General features: G+C 41.1%; 1 protein-coding gene across 4 annotated transcripts in view; it reads right to left on the reverse strand.

The window, feature by feature from the left end:
• Positions 1 to 16,751, reverse strand: part of SLC6A11 (solute carrier family 6 member 11) — a 110,677-nt gene that overhangs the window by 24,495 nt on the left and 69,431 nt on the right. The window lies entirely within an intron of this gene.

The raw sequence follows: 16,751 nt of genomic DNA on the forward strand, positions 1-16,751 counted from the left end.
TGTGTGCTATTACTGGAGGTGAATGTACTTTTTAACTCCTGATTTTGCCATGTGAGCGATGTGAAGAACCCACATCTACACAGCTGCACTATTATTTCCAATCCAATAAATTCTGACTCCTGGTTTCCTGGGGTAAATGAGGTCTGTAAGGCTTGTGGTGTTTGTTTTTTTTTTTTAAAGCAGAGCAACCAAAGTGCTTTTCCAAAGAGAAAGAGAAGTAACAAAGAGAAGTAACAAAACACTGACTGAGGACCAGAGGCAATAGCTGTGTGGCCATTAGCGACTCTAAGTTTGAGCCAAGAAAGAGGTAATGCAGGTAATGATTTCATGACTGATAATAGTAATACTAATAACAGTAATCAAATACTTATGAATATGTGGAAGGGGATGTATTTGTTTTACATGTGATCAAATGAGACCTTGGTCTCTGGAGCTGTTGAGAGTGTTTCTGTTTAGGAATAACATTAAGATCACATTTGATTTCCATCAGTGGCTTAAATGGTTTCACTGCTGTCATAGTGAATAAGATACAGCCGATTACATCTCAAAGTTTCACCACTTGGTAAAGAAAAAACGGCACGGAGAAAGGCTTTTGACAGACAGGCTCTTTAACAAGATCGGAAGCTCCCAGAAAGCTGTAAGTAGCATAGGTCAACTGAAAATGCACGGTCGTCTTAAGCATAAACAAAAGCTAGGAAACTGGATCAGCACACCCAGAATCTGCTGCTTCCTTCCATTTCAGCTTTCGCACGCCGGATCGTTGCAGTGCGTTGTGTGGCACTTAGATGAGCAATAGCCTTTCCTCTGGGCATACGCCAGCTCCACAGAAGTCTGATTATTCCTTGGACAGCAAGTTCTAGTGGAAATGGGGGCAAAGGAGAATTGTACTCTCAAGTGAGACATTCCAGAGCTGCTGGAGAAGAGGAGCAGAGAGCACACCCCTCTGGAGGTCCTGTGTACCCAGACAGAAATACAGATAAAATTCTGGCCATAAGTGATATTATTTCCTTCAAAGAAAACAAGTCTTCTCTAAAGACCATGACATCTGACGGTGATTCAACATAAAAAGTGGCAAATACTTTATGAGAAACAGGTTCTGTAAGCACATGCTCACATATTCTATAAAAGTCGAATCGGATTGAAGATCCCTTTATTTTTGTTGCATTATATGACATCAATCTAGAAATTCCATCAGAACTTACGCCTAATATTTAAACAGGAAGGAGGAAGTAATTTGATTTACTGAATGGAATAACAGAATCGGTGTAGCTTCTTTTGGGTTGCATACTCAGAGAACCAGTGACGCTTAATTTGTGATGACCATTAGTATTTCAATTTCAGGTTTCTAAAGTGGCAAAAACACCTACAACTGATCAAGAAAATGGCAAAGAGGGAAATGCATTTAGAAACCACAGGTAGATTTTTGTAGCTGAAAAAACATGAGAGAGAGACTAACTCTGTTGTGTTTTGTCACCAGGCTAGACACATCAGCATTTTAAAGCCATGCAGTTTGTCTTACAGTTCTTCATATTCTTGCCCCAAGAGCTAGCGACCGTTTAGCATCACTCATTTCTGGTTGGAGAATTTGTTGAGATACACAAATTATTTATAAGTCTAAGTCACACCCAGTCTTAGTCATTCATAAACTGTACCTCAGGGGAAGTTGTTCTCATTAAAACTTCTAGTGGGTACAGGCGGGCTCTTGTAGATACCACTCACAAATCCAGGTGTCATCCATCTGGCTTACAGCAACAAAAGCATTATTAATTCTTTCTGAGAGTGCTGAATTTGCAACGTCTGGCTTAGACTAGAAGTTGTAACATTTTTCAAGTACATGGAATGAATGCAGCACGATTGTGCAGAACAATGCCATTCTGAAGGACAGAGACAAAGCAAGCACTGGCAGTGAGCTGCAGCCAGGGGTCCTGGAGCCAGCAGCTGGGCAAAGGCCGGGACAACAGGAATACGCTTTTTCTGAAATGACGTGGGGCTTGATCCGTTTCTGGCATGAGTAAATTCCAGAGGAAAGGACCGGTACCAGAGAACAGCTCATGCTTTATAAACTTTGTACCTTGAAAATCTTTTGGTTAGTGATAATTAAGTCAATTCAGCAATATGCATTCATTATTTTAGGGACTGAAGATGTTTTATAGTCTTCTATTAGCTCCTACTTTAAAAGATGGAACTAAATATTTCTTCTTTTTTTCGTCTCATACTTAGAATGTTTCCATGCCAAAACAAGATTAAAATTAAAGCACGAACCCTTTGTCTATTATACGTTAATAATTAGAAAATCCAAATGCCGAAGGACAGAACCTTTATATCTGCTACACTTAGTTTTTGCACCCACTCACAGCCATTTTCTAGACATGTTGAGCCCAGCACAACGTTAGCGACAGCGTGGGCAAACAAGAAGAACACAAAGGCAGAATACAGCGGCACAGCTATTGCTCTGACTCCTCTACGGAAAGAATTCCTGCTGTCTGGGAAGAAGGGGCTGCTCAATAAGCCCATACGATGAAGCTCTAATTCCCAAAGGGAGAAGGCAAAGTAAACAAGCCTCAACTCTGTGGCACTGCCTGTGCTCTGCAAGTAGAAATGGGGCCTGACGGCGAGAGATTGCGAGTCCCTCCACTTTCCGAGCGGGAAGGGGAGCAGCAGAGCTGTCTGTGCCCTGATCCCCATTTTGAGGCTTTCCCACGCTCCACTTTACAGCATTCCCGATTCACCCCAGAAGCCCACAAGCAGTGTCTCAGCGGTGTCCTGCTGGTAACTAACTTACCTTGGTACAAACACAATTCCACAGAACAGAATCAACAAGAACATTTTCTTACTAAAAATGGAAAGTGCTGTTTTGCAAAGTCCAGCTCTGAAAGCTAGCAATACCCAGATACTAAGTCTGCCTGGGTAATCTTAATTTGGCCTTCTTGTGTGTAGGTCTAGGACACAATCTTCATTTACATGACTATTCATCTCTGTGCCCAGGGAGATGAATCAAGCTAGGCTAACAGAGGATCCTGTTGTCTGGAGGATCCCTTGCCTCCTTTGTTGCCATGATTGTAGTGCATGTAATGAATGAAGAAGGATAAAGAGGGAAGAAGGGGGATGTGCTGTAGTGAAGACAACAGAATACAGCTCTGGAGAATTAGATTCTTTTCATGTCTCTGCTACAAAGTGTCTATGTGACGTTATGGCCATAAATCACTTAAACCAACCCTTTCTCAAATGTTCATTAACTGGGTAGTCCTCATTTAATGGGTGTCCAAAGTGAAGTACAAAATTACTGAGCATTCACTGTTGCAACCAAGGTGAATGAAAGCCATGTCTGGAACAAGTGAAGAAAACACAGTGTGAAAAGCCAGGTCTGCCAACTTCAAATTAAAAATCCTAAAATGACTGATGGCTTCTCATTTTAGTCTCACTGTACATCTCTCTACATCAGTAAGATGGGGTTACGCCATACATTGAAAACAAAATAACTAGGGTTTATGAAGCATGCGGACAGTGCAGAGATAAGTCACTTTGAAAGGCTGAGCCATTTTTTTGTCATGATCAAGGTCTGAATAATATGCAGTATATTTACAGGGCCAAGCAATGGGCGAAAAAGATAAAACAAAATACTGCATAACTGTCCTGAAAGGAGCTTCGTTGATGCTGTACCTGAATAAGGCAGAGACCTTGGGGAAAACCTGTTATGTGTTGACGTTTATTATTTCCATAAAGCATGGAATAAAAATGAACATTACTCATCTGAAGGACTATCATTAGATTCCAGGTTTTTCTCTAAGTTTGTACCTTCCCTTCACCTTCCGTACTCTCTGTATATATTTTCTGTAATTCTGTACTGTATCTAAGTACACAGTGTAGAGAGCTGGGCAGATAATTCCTCCATATAGAGAATCACTACTGCCACGTCTCAGCACTTACTGCTGCCTTACGAGAAATGTCCTGCTTCAGAGCACAAGGCACATGAACTCACGTCTGCCCAAAACGGTCTGCACAGGTCTACTGACATATTCCCTATGCTGGGATAGGGAAACTGGGAGGTCAAGACCTACGGGGATTCTTGCAGCAGCCTCTCTCAGGAGGGAGCCCTGGCCACCTTTGGTCCGTATCTTTTCCATCTTGGGAGAATACCATTCACCACTTAAGGCCACATCGCATTATAGAAGTCCTGTACTGCTCTTAAAACAAAGCAAACGCTACAATGCAGCTATCGTGGAATCCTCCCGAGACTGCAGGAAACATCTCCCAGGATAAACTGACTTTAACTGGCATTTCCACAAGCTTCTAGAGTCATGACAAACAGTCGAATGTAATTCAAAAGCTGTAAAATTGTTTCATGTCTAGGGAACATGGGAAAATTAAGTAGTTATTTTCTGCCTGATCCTCCTAAAAGATACATAGTTTTTAAATAAATATATTTTGTTGTCACCTGAAAAGCTTCATTTTATACCTCAGCTAGGAAGCTATTCATGAAATGTCACTATTCTGTCTCATTGTCCGTGTCTCTGCATACTAGTCCAGAGGAAAAATGCGAGATGCCTAAAATGCATGTTCAGGACATTATGAGCAGAAGCGGGAGGGGTTTGTTAAAAACATGATACTCATAAATTATGTCTATGGGAGGCTGCATGTTCAAATCCACAGCGGGCATCTCCCCACTCAGTGCCGCGGGCAGACAGGCCCTGGTCAGCCTGCGTTGCCTCTGCCTGCCAGGATCAGGTCTGTGCGCTGGGTAGACAGGCTCTTGGGATAAACACCCGTTGATGGTTTGATTTTTCGGTCTGTTGCTCAAATAATGGTAAAAATGGGAAAAGCAAACAAAAGAGAATATGATTTTTTAGAAATGGCCCCATGCAGCACTAAATGACCTTGACCACTTCCTATACTTACTCCTTGTTCAAATGCCTCCGTTGAGCGGGGACCTGCACGTCCTCCCAGGCTCCCTGCACACGGTAACAGCAGCCTTTAACTGTTGATGCACAGATCTACTGGGATTGCAAGGTGGATTTTTTTCTCTACTTTGAGTCAACAGATGAGAATAACCACTGTATAACACTAGTGCTATTGTCACTGTGGCATTAAGTGGAAAGACCAGATATGGGCCTAAAAAATACGATGGAATTTACACCAAAAGAAACCAGAAGATCTCTAAAGAGCAGGCAGTGCCTAGATGATGAAGTATATGCCTAATTACAAACAAAGGAAAGTAGCAGGAACAAATAAAGCGGCTATAGAGTGAGGCTCCCGGCTTCATACCAACAGGGAAACAGTGTTGTCAATGGCATTACAACTGTCTCTGACCTAAGAGCTGTATCTGACCTGTCGCGGGAGAGACGTCATGATTTCCTCCCAACGGTACTGTTCCCTGAGCCCCGGGAATCAGCAGGGATGGCGGGGAGGAGCTACGGGTTCCTGATACTCGACTGAAGTTACACGTAGGCTTCAGGTGTTCATGTATTCCGGTTTCAGAGGCACTTGTGTATGTAAAGAAACAGACACATCACCCTTTCTCTTTTTGCAATCTTCTAAACTATATTTCACAGAAGTCTTAATGGTACTAAATCATTGTGATACTTTGGTTCAGGAGATGGTGCAGAGAGTTTTCAATGTAATGGCTGATCCAAAAGAACTGCAACATCCATGTTTCTCTGTGCAGAACTAGAAGATCAATCAAGCACAACCGTCCACTGTGAGGATTGTTCCATTAAACACAACTTATATACTGTTTATCTGTCTTTCCCTGACCTTCCCCACACTCTAGAGTTAACAGATCTGTTAGAAATTATAAACATGTAAGGGCTGCTAATGTTTGTACCTACACACTTAACTTTGCTTCCTTGAGTATTTCTATCAAAATCAAGGGAATTAATTTCACACTGGTGTCTGAGTACTGGTTGAAATATGCATCCCAGTGCTGTAGTTTCATAAATATGCACTTTTTTTTTTTTTCATTCATAACAGAGAGATTGAACACCCACTTCATCTGCAAAGCTCAAAGCACGCTTAACTAGAGTGGTTAATGACAATTCCGTAATGAAGCCCTCTGTCTGCGAATATGGGAGATCTCATAGGCCAGTCAAATGCTGCACTCGCTCTTTAAAACATGATGTTCCAAATGGTGATTGTCATTTATTTCCCATTTTGTTACCACAGAATGAGCAATCATTTTAGAGTTTTCTTTTAATTTAAATTATTCATTACTTTTTTATGAATCTCATCAGTGTTTGTATTTTAAAAAGCAGTTTGCCTTTGGTTTCAAATTAAGAATTGTAAAACTAAAACCTTTGCTGTCAGGACATAATAAATGAAATTTCAAGGTAAAGGCTCAGAAGAGTTGCAGATTTTTTTAACAGTAAGGATGTCTGGCTAAAACAACCTGCTGCCAAACAGATTTAAGTAGGAGAATTACTAGAGTTTAAGTCCTACGCATCATGACAGGCTTAATGTTCATGTGCCAGCGTCTCTCGCAATATGTGGGGAGTGCGTGGAAAGTGTCAAAAATTCATGTCAGCTACAGAACATCTCTACCTGTACTAGACCACAGGGCTTAGCATTTTCAAGTTGACTTCTAAACCACATGATTTGTGAGTCCATGGTCGCAAAGCACGGGTTACATCCAAGCCACCTGGGAGTCCCTCTGGGTATTTCGTGTGCCATAAAAGGTAGGCAAATCCAAAGAATGGAGGAGACCACAATGAGAAGACTAAACCAAGATCAGAAAAAAACACCAAACCCCAAATCCATACGCAGTGTAGAAACAAGAAGAGTAGATAGACAGCAAACAGACTGAAAACCGTTCATGGAACTCACACAGGGGGACCAGGACAAAGGCCTGACCTTCATCTTTTAGGAAAAAGTGCTGTACATTCTTTCATTATCGTATAGGTTTAGACATGACAGGACCATGAGAAACTATAAAAATTCTAGGTCTTAATCTTGAAGTAGCACCTGCATTTAAAGAGTGCCCCCATCAGACATGTGGGAATTAACAACAGGTTTAATTATGAGCACTAATGGAAGCTTCTGGAGAAGCAAACCATTTCCAAAGGCCCTGCCACAGGCTTTCTCCCTCTCCTCCTGCCATGTGAATTAGGTAAGAGCCTTCAGGGGACTGCCTTGGGCAATGCCAACTACAGCTCCAAGCACTGCTACAGCAGGTCAGGACAGCTCTAATCTAGAAAACCCCAAAATATATGCTGAGTAAAATACACTGAAAAAAATGCAGTTTCTAATGACTCTGAGAAAAAGCCAAAGTCCCTATTTCACCCTGTCCTTTCATCTCAGATTGTCTGGGTCTTTTTCTCTCCGCTCATCGTGGAAGACTGCCTTCAGTTACAGGCTAACGCGTCGGACTGAATAGGAGCTGAAATTGAAGACCAGGCTGACCTTGCTGCTGTAACCCTGCGGATAAACCAGCAGGTTTATAGCTGGTGCTATGAGCCTACACATCCAACTCAGAGGACAACGGGGTGGATAGACAGACGCTACTGAGAGCTTCTGACTTTGTTGCGAAGTCAGACTGGAACCTTTCTTTCCTCTCATGATTAATAGGCCTTCATTTTCCATTGACACTAATAAAAAGAGCTGTGATTGGACATATGAGACAAACACCGATAAATCAGCGCTATATTACCCACCACGTTCATACATAATGGTATGTTTTCCCTGCAGACGTACTGCTAATGCACAAATCCTGCACGTGCAGAGGCTCCTGACCGTAACTGCTGTGGTGTAGGCCACTGGACTCTGCTACAAAATATTTTGACATTAAAAGCATAAAGAGCACGTACTCTCTACTGCCACAGGAAAGTACCACAAAGGCTAAAGTTTCCTAGGCAATGAGCTTTACCATTTTCTATTTTCAAGACTGTTTTTTCCAGTCTTAGCTCTCTCCCATTATCACTAAGCTGAACTTTTGAAGACACCGGGAAACTAAGAATTATTCTACTGACTGAAGCATGCCTACAGTGTAGGTTAACATGCAACTATAAGAATCATGCACAGAATACTTCTTAAATCGCCATTGATTACATTCCTCTGCTACAAGTTACATTTTTATGCATGTATGAATATATTTTCTATGAAAAATGATAGAATAGGCACTAGAAGAGGACTGAGCATTTTACCTCTGATCTTATTCCAATTAAACTAATTTTTTTGCAGCTTTCTCATTATGAAGAACATTCACCTGCATCACAAACTATTACGTTTGGCATGGTGTGGCACAGTTGGCAAGAGCAGGAGAGAGCGGCAGGATGCTAAGTAGACTGCTGTATGAAGGCTGGACAGAATACACTGGAAGGAAAGCAACAGTTATACTTGTGGCTTTTGTTTGGTTTTGGGGTTTTTCTGACACTTCCTATGTTCCTCGTATGCTAACCAAGATGAAGAATGCTATGCATTCACTTGACACCCCACCAGTAAAGACAGAGGTTAATTTGGGATATTTTCAATACGGAATGCTTTGTCAACTGGATGGAGAAGAGGCCAAACACCCACGCCTGCCCCAGAGGCCACGCTGAGCAGAAACGTGCAGTGGTTTTAGCTCCCGTTGCAAAACCACAAGGTCGTACTCTGGACAATTCACTGCCATCAACTGAAATCTCTGTTCAAAGCCATGAAAATGAAAACTAAGCAGTTTTCATTTATTCTCTAGTCTCTCTCTCTTAATCAACTGAATTTTTTTCTTCAATAGCAGCCAACAAAAATCAGCTGAATGCCCGTGCTACGCAACTGTGCAAAATACATATTTCAATGTACTCTCCTACTCTCCAAAACAACCCAAATGCTTGGAAGACGCAGATATTCAAAGAGAATAAATCCATTCCTTGCATGCATTCTGCTCTTTTCCTGACTGGCAGTACACCGATAATGTATCTTACTGCTACGAATCCTGCACAGAAAATCAAACAGGGAAGAACAAACTTTATTATTTTAATTTTCCCACATAATCAACATAGTTATTGTAACTGCATATTTTCTCAAGTTTGACTATGAAATAGCAGAAAAGACTGATTTTCTGATCTCGGTACATGTTTAGTTTACCAATCTTTTCAACAAAGGTAATAAAAAAAGGCACATTCATTTAGAAAACAGACGAAAAGGTGTTTCACAAAATTAAACTAGTTAATCCCAGGGGTCACAACAAAAAGCTTTTTGCTGACTAGGAAAATAACAGCTTCCTGCTTGCAACGGAAACCTTGGAACAACCAGTGAGCAAAGCAGACTGTTACACTGCAATTTTAACGTAACTTTTCCAAGTAGAATGTTACTTGAAGTAAAGGCACAGGTTAAAGCTTCTGAGAACTTTTAAGACAACCTTCGCAATAAACCACTCTGAAAGTCACTGCCTCAACAAATATACTTTCAGTAGTATTTCAACATACTTTTGATATATTCCATTACACATACTCCTTTAAAGGAAAACTTTCAACGTCTAAATTTATCCAATCTACATTTATTGAACCTATGCTGAAGTGTGATGTAGGAAAATGAGGATATAAAGCAGACTATTCCCTGAAAATGTGCCTGTCCCCAGGCTACTTGAAAGTGACAACTGTTTGTTCAGACAGTCCTCAATGTAAAAGAGGGTTTAGCACCATGTTTTACAAGTGAAACACAACTCCTCCAGGCTTCTCCAGCTGGTAAGAATAGTCCGAAAATATCCCTCAGTTATCTCCGTGCAGCCTCCGGCAGCTCCAAGGAAAAGCTCAGCTTTACCCGAGCCTAGAGCTGGGGTCCCCTCTGCAGAAAAGTAAAGTAACAAAACCTGCTGGATCCAAGCACCCTGGCACCAACTGCGTTACCTAAAGTAAATAAGCTCTTTAGCCCCTGCCCCCTGTCCCCAGATGCCTTCGGGGGGGGGGAGGGGGGGGGGGGGAGAAAGTTTAAAAAAAAAAGAAAAAAAAAAGAGAAAAATTATCTTGTTGCTCTCTCAGCTCAATGGGAAGTGTCATTAAATGGGCAACCAAACCAAACCAAAATATGAACCGTGTATTGTGGAGAAGCAGCAAAAAAAAAAAAAAAAAAAAAAAAAGTTGAGTTTTGGATACAGGACTTAGTTTGTTTCTGAAGTTTACTACCCAGGGGTTTTTAAACAACACAGCTTCTGAAAGCAGAGCCTTCATTAGAACAGGAAAACACAACTTAAACGGCCAGGCAGAAAATGGCTGAATTAAGCTCTTTTTTCCCTTCTCTTTAATGGTAGTGGTTCTCAAAAGATTAAAAGTAGGTTAGACGAATAATAAAACAGCTATGTTTCTAGTGTCTACCTGACAACAGCTTTTGTAGAAGTGAATAATTACATGAAAATCACTTCCTTTCCACCTCTCTCTGGGATTTCTGTGGGTTGCTAGGCAGTCTTGCTCCTACCTTCTGCTAATGTTACTTACAGCCGCGATGAATACACCATATTCATTACGAGAATGGTGAGCTGAGGGGGAGAAGGACCTAAATACTTGAAGTTTTGTTTATTCATTGCTGCCTTTGGAGACCAACACTATACCTCAGATTACTTTACACATATTTAAATGCTAATTTTCCGAGGCAGAATTGTTAGCCAAGTACCACCCGGCTAAAATGGAACAGGACCTTCCTCGCTCCAGGAGCCACACTAGTAGTATGTTTCTGTGTTGCCAGCCAATGTTGAAAGTCAGGTGCTGGAGCAAAGCACACTGAGGTGCCCTCTGGGACTCAGGAGGCGGATTCTTTCACTCCCTCCGACTGCTTTTCCTGACTGAAATAATGTTTGTTATGAGACTGGTTTACCTTCCTGAACTCCTTAACCCAAAACTTAGAAGATCTCTTGATTGCCTTGGCGTGATTCCAAAACTGGCAGCCACAAAGTGCTGTTGTGCTCCCCTGTTTGTATAATCATGAGCGCGCTCATATAGGTTAGGGTCTACGCTCATTAACAAAGAAATAAACATTAGCCAACAAGGACTCTTCTCTGCCGCATGCTCGCTGAGGTAACGAGGAGTGTGAGTGCTCATTTCGGATAGCAGGTACCTGTGCCTGCTTGTGGGAAGGGCAGTGAACCAAGTGCAAGGCCATGCGGGTTTTTTAAAAGTGTCTTTTTAAAGAGTGGAGAGCTGGAGGTCAGAAGAGTGCCTGGGCCACTACAGGAGTGTCAACGCAGGTAAGAGCATGCTCTAACCTCTGGGTTCTCCCAGTGTCTTTAAGTCCCAAACTCCGAAACACCAATGCCTGAGGGCAGTTTTGCCTGCAAGGGATGTAAAAGCAGACCATTCTAGCCAGGGCATCGCCCCTTCAGGTTACCCTCTGCAGAGACTTCCACTGCCACAAAGCCGCATCTCAAAGAGCAGCTGGAGGTGTGTAAAATAGCACTGTTAAGGCATAACCCTTTGGAGCTGCTCTCTCCGACCGGTATTTCAGCGGCTATTAGTTGTCTTGTCCTGACCATCCAAGAAATGCAAAGCTGTGAAAGAAATAACAGATGGCTATCTGATGATCCTTGTTAAAGAACTTACTTTGATTTAATAGCACAACCTATCTTACGTCTTTCTTGATTTCTTCCATGCAGATACACAAAATCCCAGGAATAATTTTCATAGGACTTTCCCTATATTTAGAAAGAAAAATTCCAAAAAAAGAACAAATACTTGGCCAGGCCTATCTTTATCTGAAAGCCAATACTAACATTCCGACTTTGCCCAAAGGCAAAATCCTACCTACAATGGTAGTTATGAGTCCAGGTATTTCTCTAAACTATGATAAAACTCGCATGTTTTCATGTACAGCCAATAGTTACAACAATTGCCTAGAATACACGTAAGGAGGGTTATCTCATAATACAGAATTTCCCCTTGAAATATGTACCAGTTTTCCATTTTTTTAGTTCTGGAGCATAAGGTAAGGAGATGGCTGAGAGTAGGAAATACACAGAAATATTCAAGAGATATTACTCATATAAAAACATTTATGTCCCCATGATGAACGTGATTTCTGGGGAAAAAAGTCACTCAGTAGCTGGAACAGTTCTTTTGTGTCTGAGTGATAAGAAATGAAAATTCTCTTCGTAGATTGGTAGCTTAAATTTGGGATGCTGGAAACCTTTTTAAAAAGGTATTGATAAGAGGCAAAAATCTCATTAAATCCCAATATCTCTTGGGAGCAACACCTGTTTTTTTCACTGACTCAATTCCTGTAACTGCATTCCAAACGCACACAGGGTTCAGATCAGCAGGATGGGCTGCCTCAGCCGCTGCTGGTAGGGTGGGTGACTGCTAGAGCATCCACATGTTCCACTTGTGCTGTACAGCTCTCTTGTAGCATGCCTTAAAAGCATCGAAAGTTTTGCCTTCTCATACGCTTGCACTATATAAAGCTTCAGGCATTTGGAAATAAAGTAAGCTGGGTTTTTTTTTTTTTAATTCTGTGCATGATACGAAAAAGCACAAAAACCAGCCATTGCCTTTCTTTCCCTTTTCAATAGAGAGTGTATTTTCAGTGTCCTAGAGACACCAGATTCACCAGGTCTTTTGGGGGGCATGTTTGGGAGTTGAGGCACGCTCAATGTCATTTCCTATAAAGGATAAATAAAGATGCTCTTTTTTTTTTTTTAATAGATGCAGGAAGTGCAGTTAACTAATTTCTAAAATGCGGGTGTTGATTAGTGTTCCTCTTTACTGACGAAGCCACTACCACCAAACGCACTCAGGAGGAGATATTTGGCTGCTCCCACATAGACTAAAAGGTCTATGGACAGTCAGAGGGGTTTCAAAATATTTACGCTCAGCTGCACAGAGGGCCTGAGGAGAGAAGTCATCCTGACTGATTTCTGGAGTATTCTGAATCCAAACCAAAATGTTTTTAAGGTCTTTTTTTCTTCAAATATTCCATTTGCATAACATTTGCCAGAAAGTAGGGCTCTGGGCTTGCTTCAGATTTTAGGTTTAGGGGGAGAGGGTGAGGCAGGGCTTTAGCAACTGCAGGAGGGGTTCTGTGTCCCCTCAGCAACTGGATCATTTCAAGATACCTAATTGCCACTACGGAGCCACTTAACTGTAGTATCACTGTAACGAAACAGATCCTTCTCCGAAAGCGTTTTTGTTTAGTCCTGTTCCTTTCTTAAGATTCAGCACCTTGAAGCTTGGGGAACACATTAAATACAGTATTCAGCGCTGATTGCAAATACTTTAAAAAAGGGTGTTTTGGTCATGAATCATTATTCAAAGAATCCTGTTTACTCATAAATTATGAGGAAACTATACTTACATTATACAAAACCAGGTTAAATGTTATTTAATCTAACTTCTTTAAAAATAAATATTCTCAAGAATTCTTTTTAAGCAATCTTCTTAAAAATACTTACCTTAGAAACTGCACTTTTAACAAAGTGTCTAAAGAGAACAGAGTTTGAAACAGAAGAAAATACAGTTATAGAAGCATGAGAATTAGTTGATCTTGAATTCTTCCTTTTAATGAAAATGGCCTAAACCTCATACTAAACTGAGTTTTCCACATTTCTACATTTATTTCTACAATTTAGCACTGTCCCAAGTCCCCACTGGTGAATGCTAAAAGGATACGTAAACCCTGACTGAAGCAAACTTTGACTTTTGAAGTATTGTGTATTGTACGTGTGATATTAAACAGTTACAGCTGTAGAATGCTGATCTGAAAGCTTAAGTTGTATTGATGAAGTAACTTAGGGCCATGTATTATTCGTACACAGTAATAACTAGAACACATATAAGTATTACTAAGAATAACTGACATAATTGTATTGAACTGCATAGGAACCACTTTTAAAATAGAGGCTAGATTTCTTGAAAGAAGTATTTCCTCATCTTTGAATACTGTACAAACCAATGAAAAGCCTTTTGGTTTGTGTAAACCTGCAACTCAAAGACGGACAGACTGTAAAATCACACCTTAAAGATAATTTTCAAATGACAGTGTTTTTCGTTTAGGCAGAAGTGGGACTCTCATGGTACTGAGAACATGGCAGTAGCACGCTTGTTCCAGTGTTTATAGGCCAGACAGTTCCCCAGCGAGGTCACGCAATACGGCCGCACAAAATAGTCAAGTCTGTACTAGCTTGTTAAGCAGCCTCACAACAAAGTACAATTTAAAAAACACTACAGCCATATGCAGGCTACAAGTATTCCATCCATACAAGGAGGATGCTGTACTAGAGGGCTGAGTCCAGCGGTGCCGTGGAGGGAGAAGCCGTGCAGCATACCCAAAACGGAACAAAGCCCAGACGCTGCTACAGGAGCAGGTAAAAAGGCGGCTCACAGTCCCCTCTCCCTGCTCAGCAAATCTGTGCCTAATAGCATGCCAGAAAGACTCCCAGAGTGGATTCAATTTACGTTAGGAAAACAGAACTCTATATGCAGAGTAAAACAAAGAAAATACTCATCCCTTAGATTATAAAGGATTTAAAATTAAGCTGGGTTGGAATAATTAAACTTATAATATAAATTCTAATCTAAATAAAAAAAAACCCTCGGGAACATATTCAAATTTTCTAAGCAGTAAATAAGAGTTTCTCTCACAAAAGCTTATCTACGTTCATCCAGTCTTTTTTCACTTCAGAAATTCCTTTCATGCCACAAAAGATTTTCCTGACTGCAAATATCACGCAGAAGCAATCCTAATGGTGGCATTCAGGTATTAGGACCATTGTAGTAAATATGATAAAATACGCATATAGAGAGATTCTGGTCTGTGTACACCGTGGCAAAGACAGGGAAGGTCCCTGTTAAGGTCACTGCACTATCTGGTCAAGTCAGTCTGAAGATACTGTTGATTCGCAGATCTGGGAGATCAAGCTTAGTACGTAATGCATACCCAAGGTCATAATTCTGTCTTTGCACAAATACACAAAGATCTCATTAACTCCTGGCAAAAAGAATTGTCTTTGACTGTAGAGTGGGTGTCGAAGGCATATATGACAGTGGTTTGCCTCTACATACCAATACTATATTTTTTTTCCCAGGTTGCATTCTGCACTGAGATCTAATAACCCTACTTTCTCCTTTAGAGTGGGGTGTCCAGAGACTGAGAGGCACCATCCATACAAAGAGCGAGCAGCCAGAGTGGAAACAGCTCTCTCTCAAAACATGCTCTTCATTTTTACGTATTTTTTCTTGTTTGTTTTTTTTGCATTTTCTACAGTAGCAGCACCAGCACTGAAGGCTGCTTGGGGCAATCAATGCACTAAACATTTGATTCACACTTTCCCAGCATAGATCAGATTAAATTACTGCCTTCCTCCAACTGCGTTGGGGAAGATGGCATTAAGTCTCCATAATCTTTTTTATGGCTGTAGTTTTTACTCATACAACCTCTTCTTTCAGTGACTGCAGCCAGCAAGTGATTGTAAGAAAATGGTCTGTCTCCATTGACACTTCATGGAAAGCAGAGAGAAGCAGTCATAAGAGCACAGCTTCCTGACCCACAGCATTGCCTTTCGCCAGCCACTGCCAAAAGCATAAAAGCCCAAAGGCAAATTAAGCAAAAGTCTGCAGTGTTGAGTTGCCCAGAGGTGAAGAACATATTTCCCCTTCTCAACTACACTGGCATAGTGCCGCCGGTGGGCACCTCACCATTGGATTCTGGCCCAGCTGCTGGAATTGTGCCACTGGCAACTGCATTTCAAAAATTAAGAAACCAATCAAGTTTCTAAAGCATTAGCAGTGCAGAATTCATCTCTATTTCCAGAGCCTGTTCCCTCTGCTCCTTCTGTTCGTTTTATACTTGGTGCTGGAAACGTGACTGAAGCTGCTGGTAAAGCTTAGAAACTGCAGGAAAGATAAACACCAACCAAGAGAGATTACCCCTCCTAAATTTTTTGGAAGTGGTCAGCAACCATGTGGTTGAAGGTCGTGGAATCCTATTTTGATTTTCAAAAGCATTTTGGAAAAAATCTGTCACCAAAAGCTCTTTAGGAATGTGCCTGTAGTTCAAGAACAAAAGTTGTTGCTGGAAATATAACTGACGAGAAGACAGAAAACACCACATCAGAGTAAAGGAGTATTTTTTACAGTGGAAGGAGGCCGCCAACAGAATACTACAATGACCTCTGCCTCTGCTGCTTAGTTTCTTCACAAGTCGCTGGGAAAAAAAGGGTTACACAAAGTTAGTCAGACTTGCAAAGATGATAGTTAAAAGAGAAGACGCTAAGTTACCCAGACCAGCAAGAATGACAGCCAATTATGATGATGGACCTTACGAACTGGTGTGGCTGGAAAACAAGATTTTAAAACACGGCAGATAAAATTCAATTACATTTAAAGTAAAATATACAAGAAAAAGCAATTCCGATTTGACCTATGAAATGATGGGCTCTTAGCTGATAATTTTGATTTGGAAGCATTATCTTGTAGTTAATTTAGATAGTTCCAAGAGTGCTCAGCAGTGCTCAAGAAAGCAAATTAAGTGCTAGGCATTATTAAGGAATAACCACAAGGAATACTAAGGAAGAGAAGACCATTATACCACTGAATCCATCATTTGTCCACATCTTGAATACTCCATACAGTTCTCACTGTGGTCTCTTCACATTAAAAAGTTACAATAGAATTGGAAAGGGCTAAGAAAAAGACGAAACAGATAACCAAAACCAGCTCTGTATTTTGCAGTATGAACAACCCCATGCATCCATACAGGCTAGGGGACAACCTTCTGGAAGGTCCTAAGGGACAAGCTGACCATGAGTCATGGACATACTGGAGTAAGTCCAGTGAAGGGCCACCAATATAATTAAGGGACTGTTG

This window comes from Chroicocephalus ridibundus, chromosome 10, assembly GCF_963924245.1.
Source record: "Chroicocephalus ridibundus chromosome 10, bChrRid1.1, whole genome shotgun sequence".
In the NCBI taxonomy this organism is placed as follows: domain Eukaryota; kingdom Metazoa; phylum Chordata; class Aves; order Charadriiformes; family Laridae; genus Chroicocephalus; species Chroicocephalus ridibundus.